The sequence below is a fragment of the Anas acuta genome, chromosome 2, assembly GCF_963932015.1.
Source record: "Anas acuta chromosome 2, bAnaAcu1.1, whole genome shotgun sequence".
NCBI classification, from domain to species: Eukaryota; Metazoa; Chordata; class Aves; order Anseriformes; family Anatidae; genus Anas; species Anas acuta.
Genome location: NC_088980.1, coordinates 150,726,028 through 150,740,873, shown reverse-complemented (window position 1 = coordinate 150,740,873; position 14,846 = coordinate 150,726,028). Strand labels below are relative to the sequence as shown.

Below are 14,846 nucleotides of genomic sequence, written 5' to 3'. Positions count from 1 at the left end.
GAGAACAAATGAACTTGCCCTCAAATTTATCCCTCAAATTTATTTTATCACTTGAATGCAGTAGATTTTAGTAAATTGTTTGGATCCACATCTCCAGACGCCTCCAAAATGTTTCTTTCCCCATACAGTCAGACTAGGTTCTGCTCCTTCAAATCAGTGTTGTTGCCTCATATTTGGGTGTGTGGGATTCTTTCTTCCCTAAAACTAAGTGAAGGAAGACCTCTCTATATTATAACATCTGTTAATTGGATACAACAAGCAATTCAGAGATTACAGCTTTCTGTTTTTGCCTCTTTATGTTTTTGAATCTCTCCATATAGGATGAAAAAAAAATGGCTACAGTATGCTAGAAGAAAAAAAAAATTAACCTACGTCTGCTTAATAATTTACTCTCTGGCTGGAAAATAGTTCATCCAGCTTTTTCAGCCTAGGTTCAGACCCTGAGCATGACTGCTATTATCTGGAAGCTGTCCTCATGACAGTCCTTTTTCTCATACCTACATGTGGCTACCACTCCAGAAGAGTGGAAGCTAGGAAGAAGGGAAGAGTCAACCACTAGGTTTGTGTTTAAAGATATATTAAGTGTAATATGAGAATTTTAGTGAAAACCAAATTCAATTATTTGTTATTGAAAAGCAATCACATGCCATGTTCACGGAAAGCCCTGGACTGACAGCCCTGGACAAAAAAATACAAGTCTTTACTGACAGAAAGGCAACGTATTTGGCAGAAGGATTCTTTATAGCATCTCAGCAATGACATAGAAATTTGTGAAAACATAATCTCCAAATCCACTCAATCACTAACCTTTCCACAGAGCTCCCCTACAAGGGTCTTAGGCAAGAGCTTTGGTGACATGGACACTTGAGAAGTGAAATTTTGGTGAATCTTGGAACAAACTTGTTCTCTCACCTGGTTCAACTCACAGTTATCTTCTTTATCCCATGGCCCTCATGAATTTTTTACTGTCTTGCTGCTTGTGTTATTGAGAATGAAATAAAGATACAAAATCTCTTGAGTCTTCTGCTGCTTCGCTTCTGCAGTGAAACAGCTTCAGTATCATCACAAAAACAGCTAAATATACTGTCATAATTTGGTCTTACTGGTTAGGTCATTAAAATCCTAATGGAATCTTTATTCAATGTAAATAAGTATTTTTATACTTAATGTCTGAAAAAGAACTAACTTGCATGCTTACAGGGTTTTGTGCCTTGTTTCATTAACAGTTGAGAGATTCTGGGAATTTTCATCTAAATGTCTCACAAGAGCAAACCAAATGACTAGAATGATAAAGTTTCTTTGGTCATAAAATTGTATTTATTACAGGAAAGTGTGTTGACGAAAGGCTCTAAAATCCATTTTTTATAGAATTCAACTGTGCTCTGACTTTCTTTACTATTTTTTTCATTACTTTTTGAAAAATGCACATAACCACTTTTTGAGATTTTTGTCTTTTATGAAATCATTAATAGAAACTGTTAGTTTCAAGGTTGCAAATATACCGCAAATGTCAGGTCATAAATCATGGAAAAGATACTCCTGGAAGCAATGGTAATGCACATGCAGAACAAGAAGATGATCTGAGACAGCCAGCATGACTTTCCCAAGAACAAATTGTGCCTGACCAGTCTGGTGGCCTTCTATGATGGAGTGACTGCACCAGTTGACAAGGGAAGACCGACCAATGACATCTACCTAGACTTCTGTAAAACCTGTGATACGGTTCCACATGACATCCTGATCTCTAAATTGGAGAGAGATGGATTTGAAGGGTGGACCATTCAGTGGATAAGGACTGGCTTGAAGGTCACGCCCAGAGAGTGGTGGTCAATGGCTCTCTGTCCAGTTGGAGGCTGGTGACTAGCATCCCTCAGGGGTCTGTCCTGGGACCACCAGGGTAGTGAGGCACTGGCACAGGTTGCCCAGAGAGGTTGTGGATGCCTCATCCCTGGAGGTGTTCAAGACAGGTTGGATGAGGTCCTAGGCAACCTGATCAAGTGGGTGGCAACCCTCATGGCAGGGGGGTTGGAGTTAGATGATCTTTAAGGTCTCTTCCAACCCAAGCAATTCTATGATTCTATGATAAATCCTGGCATATTTGGTCAGGAGGCAAACAAACTGGTAACTGTTAATGTCGTCTGTTTTTAGAAAAAAGCAGGACAAATTTCACAAAGAGTCAGAAGACATCACAGGTATGATCTTACCTTTGGGGGAAAAAATATTATTTTGGAAAACTCCTAGCTAAGAAAATTAAAATATGTAGGGACATTTTATTCAGGATGCTTCAGAAGGGCTTCTGCATAATGGATATTATTGCTAGCTATAAAAACAAATCATAAAACTGCTTCTTTTCCTTCATCTCTCCTTATTACCTTCAGTGCAATCTACACTGCAATGTGCAGCTGGCTCAGGAGAAATGAGTTTTGGCGCTGGAAGCAACCAAACAAGCTGAGATCCCAGTGCAGGCTTATTTCTTGGAGCAGTGTAAGCATATAAAAGCCTTGTTAAAAATAATTTGGTTTTGAAGCATTTAAGCCTTTACTGTTAGAACATCATGAGCAAGGATTTGTTCACAAAAATATTGTTTTATTTCACCAAGTTATATCTTTTCACAGAGATAGGAAGCTTGGTGGTCTTTAAGAATTAGGCTTTTCTGAGCTGTGCCCTTAAATTTATATATATATATATATATATATATGCATATTCTTTTATTTAATTGAAGTTCATAATTTTTCATGTATATACATAACAGTCATACAGTGCTAGGAATGTTTACTCATGTAACAGCTTCAGGAGTAAACATGGATATTAACTTGGTAACTTTTCTTGGTTACAGACACAACCTCACAGAAGAAAGCTTCTGATAGCAAGAAAAAAATATTATCATCTGCCAGGGCTATTTATGTAAAATTGTAAAGAAGCAAGTTTAAAAATAGTTATGGAGAGAATAAAGGTATTTGACCTATTTGAAACAGACTTTAACCTTCTCTAAGCCCCTGAGAAAACTGAAGAGAAACCTCAGAAAAGTGGGTTAAGCAAAAAAGACATTCTGAGAAATTCCTACCACAAAGGCAAAAGATTAATTTCACCTCTAATGCATATGTGCTATTAATTCACCTCAAATTGTTAATAAGGTGAGTTAGCGAAGTGTTCTACCAATAAGCAGGTCACAACAATGAATTTCAAATGTGGAAAAGCCCCCCAAAAATAAATTTCTCTCTTCCCATGATGATATGGAAAATGGGTTATAAAAGCGTCTAAAGGTGCCCTTTGCTTCCTCCCGAATTTTACCTCATTATCACAGCCTCAGATCTCTGCTCAGCCTAACTCCAGGCATAAGATAGGTAAGAAAATAACCTCACATAGAAATCTGGAGGAAATATGCTGCACGGATAGAATACAGTATTTGTAATATATTTCTGAAAAGGCAACATAAGATTGGACAGAAATTTTATTTATGTTTTTCCTGTAACAAGTTGAAATACTATTTTGTTGGAAGATAATGGAGTCTCTGGTTAAACACCACCTCTAATGGTTTTAAATTATGTTTTTCTTTAAAAGGAGGTAGTATAATATTGGAAATAAGAACAACAACAAAAAAAAGTATTTAGTATAGGCTTTAAATCTGTGGCAAACTTAGGATGCCTCACTTTGGGTGCAACCGACTTGAATATTATTTTAATTTTCCAGATTACTACAGTGACTTAATTATCATAGTAATTACTTATTTTTGCAATTTATTAATAATTAAATTATCCATGCAAAGCATGGGAGGCCTAGTATGCTCATTTGTAAAATATTTTTTTTTACCTTACAATCTGTTTCAATTCTTTACAGTAGACCATGTCATAAAATATGGACCATTTTTAGTGGAGGAATGCTCTTTGAAAGCCCTCCCCACCAGGCAATGCAGAAAAAAATTAGAAACTAGGGTTCATAGTATCTATTGTCCATCCACTACTTTTCTAATTTCTTCCTTTTTTCCCCTCTATTTTATATGAAGACAATACAGTCAAGACTAGTGAGTTAGGACACTTTTGGCTGTCTTTAATTGCAATTTCCTTACACATCTGTCAAGGAATCTTATGTGAGAAAAATAGAGGAATTCATTGCACCTGGCAAAGGCTTTCCAGCATCATTTAGAAGATATAATTGTACGTGACTTGTCCTGTGCATTAGGGATCTTCAGCCCTGTAGGTAGTCTTCCTAGAATAAATGCTGTCGGATTAGGTAGTCTATCCAATATGCAGTTTGGCTGAAAAAAAAAATAAAAAATAAAAAAGATTTTCTGCTTTATACTCTGTATAGAAAATGAACTGGTTTTGCTTGTTGTATTGCATTTCTTCCACGTGAGCACTGAAATAAAGCTAGTTTTTCTTTCTGAAGCATTTATTGTTACCTCTTTGACATAATGGGCTAAGGGGCAAGCGAAGTTAAAGCATCTGAGCTAAGCAAAGGTGACATTAACCAGTTTTAGTGAGAACAGCTTGTCAGACAGTATTAAGTTCTGCTTGGGTCCATCCGGGTTTCCAGCATGTTAATAAACATTGCCACTAAAAGAAGGGAGCAAAATTTACTAGAAGACAATATTCATTTTATTATTATTATATTTTTTTTTGGCAGAGAACACTACAGTAAGTCAAAGATTTATTACTTGTGCAGTCCAGCTATTTATTTTGCATGAAAGACAGTGGAAAACACTGGTCTTAGCAAGAAAAATTTCGCCCTCAAATTCTTCATTTTTTTATTCTTTTTTTTCCCAAGAAATTTAAACAGTAAATATGACAAAGTGGTTGGAAAACTAAATTAGCTTTGCTGCCAGGATGCCTAAATCTCAGATTACCTGTAAAAACTGTTCATGACAACACATTGTGCTTTTTAAACTCCCTGAACACATCACTTTCTGAAATATCTCTCTGTTCCCAAGATGGAGTTATCTGACGCACTCTTCCTAATGTGTTTGAACAGTTAAACTAGCCTAAAGCACCAGAACTTAAATGCATTATAAATGAATCACTATGGATACACGGTGTCTTGATGATCCTGAGTATTTGCCTTTGTATTACATTTTGATATCTGTAGTATTTGCCAACCCAGCAGAAAAACAAGCTTCATAAAATTTGATTATTTTATTAGAGCAGTCAAATTAAAAAGTTAAGGGGATGTTGAAATATAAGACAAATTGAAATAATAAAATTTGCCATCTGTTGGCTCTAACAGGTGATATCTTCACAAAACCCTGAAGCAAAAGAAGAGGGATTGACAGGTTGAATCCTGCAGCCTGTACCCAGGGCCAAATCTTCTGCCTTTGGTACAGAGGTCTTTTTCAGTTTCATTGCAAACACATCTGTCCCCCACGCATGAATGACTGAGGAAGACAGGAATGGGCCATGCAATCTTCCAGCTATCTTGCCTGCTGTGTGCTGACACTACTGCTAAATGCCATCTGTCACATAAGCAATGTTTGGAGTTGATTTCAATAAGAAAATGCGGTTAAAAGGCAATTTGATCTCCACTCTGACTTTGCATTTTCTTATTTAGAACTTTCTCTGAGTTCAGCGAGAGGTCTGGCTGAATGCTAATGAGGCAAGGATTGCAGGACTTGGCCCAAGATATCATAAAAATCAGGTTGGAATACTTCATCTACAATTACGGTTGGCAAGGCAAAGCTAGTAGCTCCCTCTTCTTTCCTCCTAGAACCCCCTTGTTACTGTGGATCAATGCAGTATGCACACCTCTGGTCATATAACAAAATAGCTCTCATTTACCTGGGTAGCTTATTTTTCCACAGAAATCAGGACTGCTTCATTTACTGCTTTGGAAATTAGTCCCTTAGAAGTTGAACCAACATCCACTAAAATTCATGGACTACCTCCAAGGGACTGCAGCAGATTTAGGTAAGAGATTTAAAGGTTTGTTCAGTCAACTGTATTCCCAGGGCCAGAAAGCAAATGGTGCTTACATCTTACAGTATCTGTAGAATGGACTGATGTTTTTACTGTATTTTTGGTGGACTCACACTCCTTTATGAAGGGGGAGTTTTGTTGTAAAGAAAGAACTACAGGCTGTGGATGGGTGAGCCTTTATGCAAATTCCAAACCTACAGAGAGATCAGGGAATGCAAACTGATAAGTAGATTTTCTTCTCATCTAAAATCAAGCAGACATCATGAAAAGAAGCTTCAAATCCAGAATTTCTCGTGTTATTCTTCAGATGATCCAAGAGTTACAGCTCCCAATATTTTCAGGCAGGATCTCTTACTGTCAGGATTTATATTTAGTTAGGAGTATGCAGTATGACAGGATAATGGTTGTTTCTCCTCTGTAACAATTTGAATCTGACAAAAGTTGGTATTAAGTATGTAACGACTTCTTTAATGACCAGTTTTGTATTGCTCCTTATCTTTTCCTCAATCCCTTCCAGCCTATCTTCTGTTGAAACATCTGAAAACCCTCAGAGGTTATAACTCCATGTATACTTAAGCCTGTCAGCTACTTGTGCTGGTTTTTACCATTCAATTTGATCTATGATGTTTTTTAGTCCCTTGCATTTTTGGAACATTTATTCTCCAGAGTAAATGGGTGTGAAATCACAGATTAAGAGAATTTACTCATGATCTAAAATGAGGATCTCATGAAATGCAGCCACTCCTTTTGGGGTGCGCTCTTGGCAGGTATTCCAGGGTGAGGAGCACAAACGCAGAACTAGCAAGAAATGAGCTCCAATGCTCATGTTTTTTTCTGACCCTCTGGCTGTAGAAAGAAAATCTTCGCTTCCACAGTAATGGTCTGTGATCGTATTTTGTTCAGACTTAGCACCCTTCCCGTGTAAAACAGCCTTTCTTGGGCTCCCCAGGAGAAACAAGGACTGACTGAGCAAGTGAAACACAATAAAGAGGACAATACATGACTTCTGAGATGAAGCAGAAAAAAGGATGGGAGAGAGGGAATATAATTATTGCAATTTCTTAAATAGCTAATTGAGCCCCATGAAGAATTCAACTACTTATCTGTGCCTGTTTTCAGTATATCCCTTGGTGGTATCTTTGATCCTCTGGGACAGGAGGGAGATGAGACTCAGTAGTATTTATTTTATATAGGATCTATATACCTTTATTCTGGTTACTGAAACCTGTTCCACTCTGCTGGATCTTTTCCAAATCACCCACACTTTCATGTATATGATGCCTTCTCGTCTTGCCCTGCACAGCAAACCCTTTGCTGCCTTTCTTGCTTTGTCATCAGCTCTGCTAACAGTGTATGACCAAGAAGTTCAGAGAAGCTATTGAAGTGTATATGAGGATTATGCTGGTTTACTGCTCAGTTGCCTCAAACCTGTTTTTAGTGGGACTTGTCCTTGTCCTTTATTATTTATTTATTTGTTTTATTTATTGAAGAAACCAATTATATAATAAAGGATATTCATGTTTTCTTTAGCTTAATGGTTTCTTTCCCCCATTATATTTTCTGAGATTTCCACTCCATTAAAAAATAAGGCAGAAGCTAATGTCCTTCATAAAAGTCAACAGGAGATAGGGAGAGACTGTCCAATTAAGACATCCCTTAGAGAAATTAAAACTGTCAGGAGTACTTTGCAGCCAACTATGTTTGTGGAGAGTGACAGCTCCCCAGGTGATATGTGAGTGATCACGGTTGGACTCAGCTCTGAACAGTGCTCATGTTGCTGCTCTGTTGCAGGCTCAGGTGGCCTCTGGTTCTGCACCGGCCCTTCATATATCCCCATGGGAAGGGGAGGTTGTGCAAGTGCATGTCAAAACAGAAAGGGCGTTTAAAGATTAAGTTTCCTGCATATTAAATGCCATCAGATCAGCAGCACATTTGGGAGTGCTTTCCTGGGACACCTGCAGTGCTGCAAGTGCTCTAAACAGTTCTTTGGTGGATTTCACAGAAGTTAGACCTCTCACTGCTTTGGATAAAGTGTACAGGCCACTTCAGCTGATTCTACGTCTCCTGTTGTAGGAAAGCCACGTTCAGAAGAGGGTTCTAAATCCCTTTTCAGCAGAAGTGTTTTACATATGTTTCAGGTGAGAGGAATGTTAAGAGGATTGGTCTAAGAAGGGCAATGCAGTCAGAGACAGGGTCAGGAGGGTTGTGGAGCGCTGCTAATGACTATACGAGAGATACTGGTAACAGTCCGTGGGCTTCCCAGCACCTTAGCAAAGTCAAATTAAAAGGCTATAAGATATAATCACACAAAAGCAAACCTATTAAGGTTAAAGCAGTGTGATGAAAGAAGTAATCAATTCAGGCACCAGAGGATTTAAATAACTTGTAGAGAAACCATTATTTGGTTTTAGTTATGTTTTGCACATAATCTAGCAATCATAAACTATTTTACATTCCTATGCGGTCTTCTCTGAAATTTTCTTATTTTCTTCATTTTCTTATTTTTCTTTAAAGATGTTTTAAATTGTTACTTTCATTTTAAAACACCTTTTGTACAGGGAATAGCACCTTCATCTGCCAAAGGCTGATGTGTGCAAAGGACAAGTTTGCCTTTAGAGCATCCCATTCATGAGTAGGGCACGCAGGTATGGAGCCTTCAATGAAGTCTCACACAGCCCAGATCTATACTTGAAGAATGAATCAGCTTAGCTGGCCACAGAGGCCGCCAGGAAAGGCTTGAAGAAAGTATAATCAGGAACAAAATTTTGTCCTGCCCTGGAAAAGTGCGGAGATGAATGGTCATATACTATTCACCTGAGATCCATATGCTGCTTTGACTGGTTTTGGTGCCTGAATCTGTGCATTAACCTTCATCTCTTCCAAAATTAATCTTTGCTGTAGGAGTTCAGTCTTGTGCTATCAAAAATCCTAAAAGCTATTTGTTTTTCATTTAAAAAACAAATTTCAGTTGTTATGCCTGCTGTAGTAACTAATACTAGTGAACATTATTAGCCCAAACAGGAAATTTATTGCAAGCTGAAATATTTTCTAGCAAAGAAATTACCTTTTCCAGGAAAAGGAAACTACCTAGTGATATATATAATCTTCTGTAAAATTCAAATAGTGGAAGTTTTAAAAGTTCACTAGATCATTGGATAACTGTTTACAGATGACCTTTAACTTTGAATTCTGATGGATAAGCAATAAATTATTTCCTTTGAGTTGTGATTTGTGTTCAACTCATTTGCGACCTGGAGAAGTTTACATTTCTTGATTGAAGTTACTTGTAACAAACAGTTTAAACAACTGTAATCATTGTACTTTTCTAACAATGCTAATTGCATTCTAGATCACACTATTTTGCTGTGTTTAGCAAAGAGAGAACTGGTATCCTGCTTCTGTGCAAGCTGTTCAGTATGCACCGAATCATTAATGTGAAATACTGCACAGTTGGTTTGCAATTCATCTTAAAGATGAACTGTGGTGCCTTAATGGTCTTGAACTTTCAGTTTAAGAAAATAAATAATATAAATCCTTTGATGTAGGGCAGAAGGGAGGAACCAAAAGTGTCCATTCCTGGCAGCGAGGTTATATAAAAAAAACCTCTCTGCTCGAAAATGCCTTCCTTCTGCCTAGACATTACTTATTACCTGACATCATTTCTTGGAGTGGATTAATCTCCACTGCCCAAATGTTTTGCTCAACACAGAAGGTGTCAAAGAATTATCTGAGCATGTACATCCCTTCTAAAAAAGAGGTGATGGCTCTCTCACTGGAAGTGGTCGATGTAACTTAAAAATGCCACACAAAGTTCTCAAGCTAAAGCGATAGCATAATAATAACAGATCAAATCCAGTTTTTTTTTTTGTTTTTTTTTTTTTTTATTTATTTAAGTATGAAATTAACACTTCTATATAGCCAAGCTCTTGTTTGCCATGTGAGAGCCATATTTCACAGCAATGGCAATAAACTGGTTTGGAATTATTATTTTTTTTCTCCTTCTATTAGAACATTTTGAGCCAATGTGTTAGAAAATCATGACTCATGACCAACACATTAGTGGGGAGTTGCAGTTAAATTTCTGCACAGGCCAAAAACAAAAACAAAAACAAAAACAAAAACAAAACAGCATTTCACTATCTGCATAAAATATTTCTATATGTTGCTTCCTATTATTTGTGTCTGATTGCACCATTGATGATTGATCATTGATGATTACAAAAAAAATCTCACTGATTTCAATAAGATACAAAGTTAAATTGAAAGTAATCTGTTTAATGTTGCAAGTCTCAAGAAAAGTATTCTTCTGTCTTGATCTGAAGACAAAATACCAATATTTTCACATTCTTGTTGAAGTCTAACAGACTGTGACTGGGATATCAGCAAAACTTGCAGGGTCTCCTGGGAGACAGATTTGTAATGTGCTCCATAATATCAGAACAGGTTCAGTTAATTAAATGAATAGAATGGTAAGTTTAAAAGATGTGAAAATCTCTCTCTCTCTCCTTTTTTTTTTTTTTTTTTCATATAGTTTAGTCTAGACTGTCAAATCCATTGCACAGGTCAAATACTATGGCTGGCTATTTAAAGAGTATGGAACGTAATCTGACAATTCACATTGCTGCGCAATGATAATCAGACACTGCCCTGATGGTCTTCAGGTTTCAAGAAAGACAATTTTACTCCTCTGAGCTTCTCTGTGCACTTTGTGAGTTTTGATTCAGTTATGAGGGCCAGTACTGAAGAGAGTCTCCAAGGTCAAAAGTATAGTAAAAAGTAGAGTAACATTACTATTCCTAATGAATTCCAATGGGAGCCAGACACCAAACCCCTAGTGTTGACCCTGAATTTCTCCCGTTATGTTTTGACTATGACTAAGTCACATGAAATTGAAACCCTTATGAGAAATCCCATGCTCTGCAGGAAAAAAAATATGGAAAGGAGAAAATGCAAAATTTAAGGAGTATAGATAGGAACAGGAGCATGGGCTTCAGGACAGAGTTTTCAGCCAGTATAGCCTAAGTAGGGATGAATATACTCCTTGGAATGCAAAGATGCAGTTGTAGGACAGGGTACCTTCTAACACACAGCACGGAGGTCAGTGGTTGAAGAGGACATCTGTGCCATTCCCAGCATCATTCCTATGCTCTATAGGATGCCTGTCAATCCCTTAGCATGCCATTCAGAGGGTGTTTTGCTCAGATGGTTTGGTCCGCACTCCTGGATAGGTGCTGTATTACTGGCACATTCCTATAAAACTGTTATTGTTCTATTTTTTTTGTTTGTTTCCATCTACAACATTACTCTGTTGGAAAGGTTTTGTTTGTTTTTAGTGTAAGGAAGTCAGTGTATGATGAGGGTGAAACACAAAATAGAGGTTGTTTTATGCTTCAAGCTGTACAACGGAAATAAGAGCACAAGTGGGGAAAAAGAAAAAATCTAGGAGGAAAATTATGTAGAATGAATCAAAAGATACCAGGAAACACTTTGCAAATCCAGAAAGGAAGTAGCTACTTGGCACTTAGGCAACTAAAAAGAAAACTGAAATTGATGATGATGTCTGGATGTGGTTTTGCCTTTGATAAGGGGTTTTGTTATAGGAGGATCTTTATTACAGCTGGAGGGTTTTTACTATTAATAACCATATCACAAAGACAGGGGCCATTTGGGATTCCATACAAAACGTGTTTGACTACCCTATTCATAAAACCCTACAGTGATGCAGACTCCCTCTTAAGCCAGTTTGTACAAGTGCTTATGTTCTTGTCTTTGGAAGTGTTTCCCATAGACTCACCATTGTCTCTATTACTGCAGGTGAAACCCAACATATCTTTGTGTAGGAAACATGAATATGGAAAGAAGATTGCTCCGATCCTTTTTGTGTGAAGAGGACAGAAGATAGTTTGGCTTTCATATACCAGGCTGAGTTTGCATCCTTTCAAGTACAAAATCATCTGTTTCATTTTTAAATGCAGTGAAGCCAATTTACCATCATTCAGTCACATGGAATTCATTATGTCATTTTAAAATATCTCCTTTCAGATTACAAGCATATCTGAAAAATGTGGCTGCTCTGTAACCAAACAATAAAAAAGCCCAAGCAAAAAAAGATCTGAAAAGCTATGTTTTGAGACTTGTAACATACAGGAATTTTATGGCCTGGAGTTCACTGAAGCAGGAAACTAGCTGGAAAAGACATTGCAATTGTGGAATTTTCTCTATTAAATTTTCAAATTGCTGTGACAAGACATGCAAGCTTAAAAAGGGAAGGTTATAGATCTCTCAAGCTGTCAGCGTAAAGAAATATTTATATGCACACCTCTTGAGTATTTGAATAAAATAGGAAACCATTCTGCAATGTTAAAGAAGTGCTGAGAATGTTCTCCTCTCTTTTTATTACCGGTATTTTCTGCTCCACCCACCTATTAAGTTTCTGTATCACTGTAGCATGCACAGCTCTTTCTTTCCACTCATTCAGCTGTAATCTATACAAACATCTAGATGATGGGATCTTTCAAAGGAGACCTCTTATTTTTGTAACAAGAAACCTGACCAGTCAATTCCTACAGGACTTAGACTAACTTCTTTCTCACGGTCAAATCCAAACCCTTCTGTGACGTACTGGAAAATGAGACTATTCATACAGCACCATGTCACCAACTGTTCACAGCAAATGAGACAGGCAGGCACCTCTCCTGCCAAATACTAACACCCTGTTTACTCTCCTCAGCTCTGCCTGGAGCTGGCACTTCTTATAACATCTTTCAGAGAATAAGGCCAGAAGGGATCATTGTGATTTAATAGGGTAAATATTTCATAAGTGAGAAAGTGATTTAGTTGCCTCTGCCAAGCTGAAAATCCTGATAGTAACTATGAGTAAGTTGAAGTATCAGGATAAAGTGCTGCATTTAGGTAGAGTTCAGATACTGCTTTTAGCATGTTCTTAGATGTTCATTAGTAAAGACAGAGGTAGATGCTGGCACAGACCTGGCACTTCTGGGTCTGAAGCTAGTTTGCAGGCTGGCATATGGCAGTGTACCAAGCCCTCAAGGTTGAGATTAGATCTCTACACTTTGTGCTGATTGCCTAGGGAATGAGACAACACAGCTTAGCGGAAGGGGGAGGAGAGGCTGGACTGCATTATGAGAAAAGAGAGAAAAACCCCAAACAGCCAGCCCTAACATGGAGCTAATTGCTGTGAGAGCTCCTGCCATAAAGTGACTGACAGCCTAAGTCAGCCTGTGTGGAGCGGTGTCTAGTCCATGAGATGGGTCCATCCAGCACAGTGTTATACCTGAGAAGAAGCATGACTAGACATATTCATTGACCTTTACACTGTGCAAAGGCAGGACTTAGACCTACAGGTCCCCATACTTCAGTAGCAGGGGCAAAAAGCTTCTTCCAGAAGCTTAAACTGCTGTGCAATGGAGGACCCAGGACTGTGCTGAGCATCAGGAAGCTGAACAGTATTTCATTCTCACTAACTGCAGAATAAACACCAGAGAAGACTGGGAACTGGCTTTGTGAATCTGGAGGCACAGCACTTGTTGAGAACTAACACTGTATTTCCATGACCTGGATGTGGCCTGGAGGAGGCTGTGGCTCAAGGACAGCCCCTGCAGGAGCAGGCCCCGGGCCAGAGCTGCAGCCCGCGGAGAGGGGCTGCACAGGAGAGGAGCCCACGCAGGAGCAGGGGGTCTGGGGGGAGCTGCCGCCCACCCGTGGGGGACCCGTGCTGGAGCAGTTTGCTCCTGGGGGATGGACCCCGTGGGACTGAGCCGTGTGGGAGCAGTTCCTGAAGAGCTGTTGCCTGCGGGCGGCCCCCCGCAGGCTCACTTTAGGAAGGACGGCATCCCGTGGGAGGGAGCCCACAGGGAGCAGGGGCAGAGAGGGACAATGACTAGCGGCAGAGACGAAGTCTCAGGGACTGACCGCAGCCCCCATTCATCGTTCCCTGAGCTCAGAGGGGAGGAAGTGGAAGAGGGTGTGGTGGGGGAAGGTGTTTTTAGTTTGCTGTTAGTTTCTCACTGCTGAGCGATCTCCCTGTCCTTATCTCAACCCTTGTGTCCTTTCCATTGCATTTTCTGCCCCTTTCTCCTTTGTGTAGGGGAATGAGAGATCTGTTATGGAGTTCAGCCGCCCAGCAGGGTGAAACCACCACATGTTAACATAAGGGAGAAACAAGACCCTTTCATTAGCAGGGCAGTGGATTGTCCCTTCTCTATTTGCTCAGACACCAAGGACGTAGACATTATGGACCACTGATTACATGCTGTAAAATCCAGTCAGTCTAAAACACAGGGCTGTAACATCTCCTCCTCTGCCTGTGTTCCCAATGAAAAGGGTCATTGTCTGTTACCCATAGCATGAATATTTGTCCAGACACACCCAATAATTTGGGGGGGGGGAACCACTCACTTTCTGCTGGTTACTGTTTTATACTGGTCACCTCATCCCCATATCTCATGAGGAACAGACCCCAGATGAAATCCTACCCTTATGACAGTGCAGTTTTGTCTCTCCAGGAGACAGCTTGACTCACCTACCAAAAATAGAACCCTTGTTGGTAGAACTGACTGCCTTCAGTCATCACATCGCACAGAAAAAATGATGTCTAGCTAATGAAACCCAGGGGCTGACTGTGGATACTATTCACAAAATATTTTATTTAGAAATATGAAAAAGGACTTGTTCTATTTACTATTTTTTAATTTTTATTACAAAGACATTGATGTGTTTTGACTTTTTTTTTGTAGTCTCACTTAGAAGACTGATATCTAAAATTTAAGCCGCTTTTTAAGCCACATATTTTAAATAAAACAAAAACAAAAACAAAAACAAAACATAGCAATCAAAATTGAAATAAAATATTTGAAAACAGTCAAAACATCTAAAATTGTTTATTATTTTTGGTCATCTAAATTTTCAAAATTTTTAAGT

At 38.7% G+C, this 14,846-nt stretch overlaps 1 long non-coding RNA gene across 1 annotated transcript in view; it reads left to right on the top strand.

The window, feature by feature from the left end:
* The window catches only part of LOC137851511 (uncharacterized), a 28,981-nt gene extending 14,436 nt beyond the window's left edge, over nt 1–14,545 (top strand). The window contains exons 3-5 of the long non-coding RNA XR_011093255.1: nt 2,379–2,484; nt 2,837–5,897; nt 11,721–14,545. This is a non-coding gene — a long non-coding RNA (uncharacterized lncRNA). The remainder of the gene's footprint in view (nt 1–2,378; nt 2,485–2,836; nt 5,898–11,720) is intronic.
* Nucleotides 14,546–14,846: the final 301 nt, after the last annotated feature.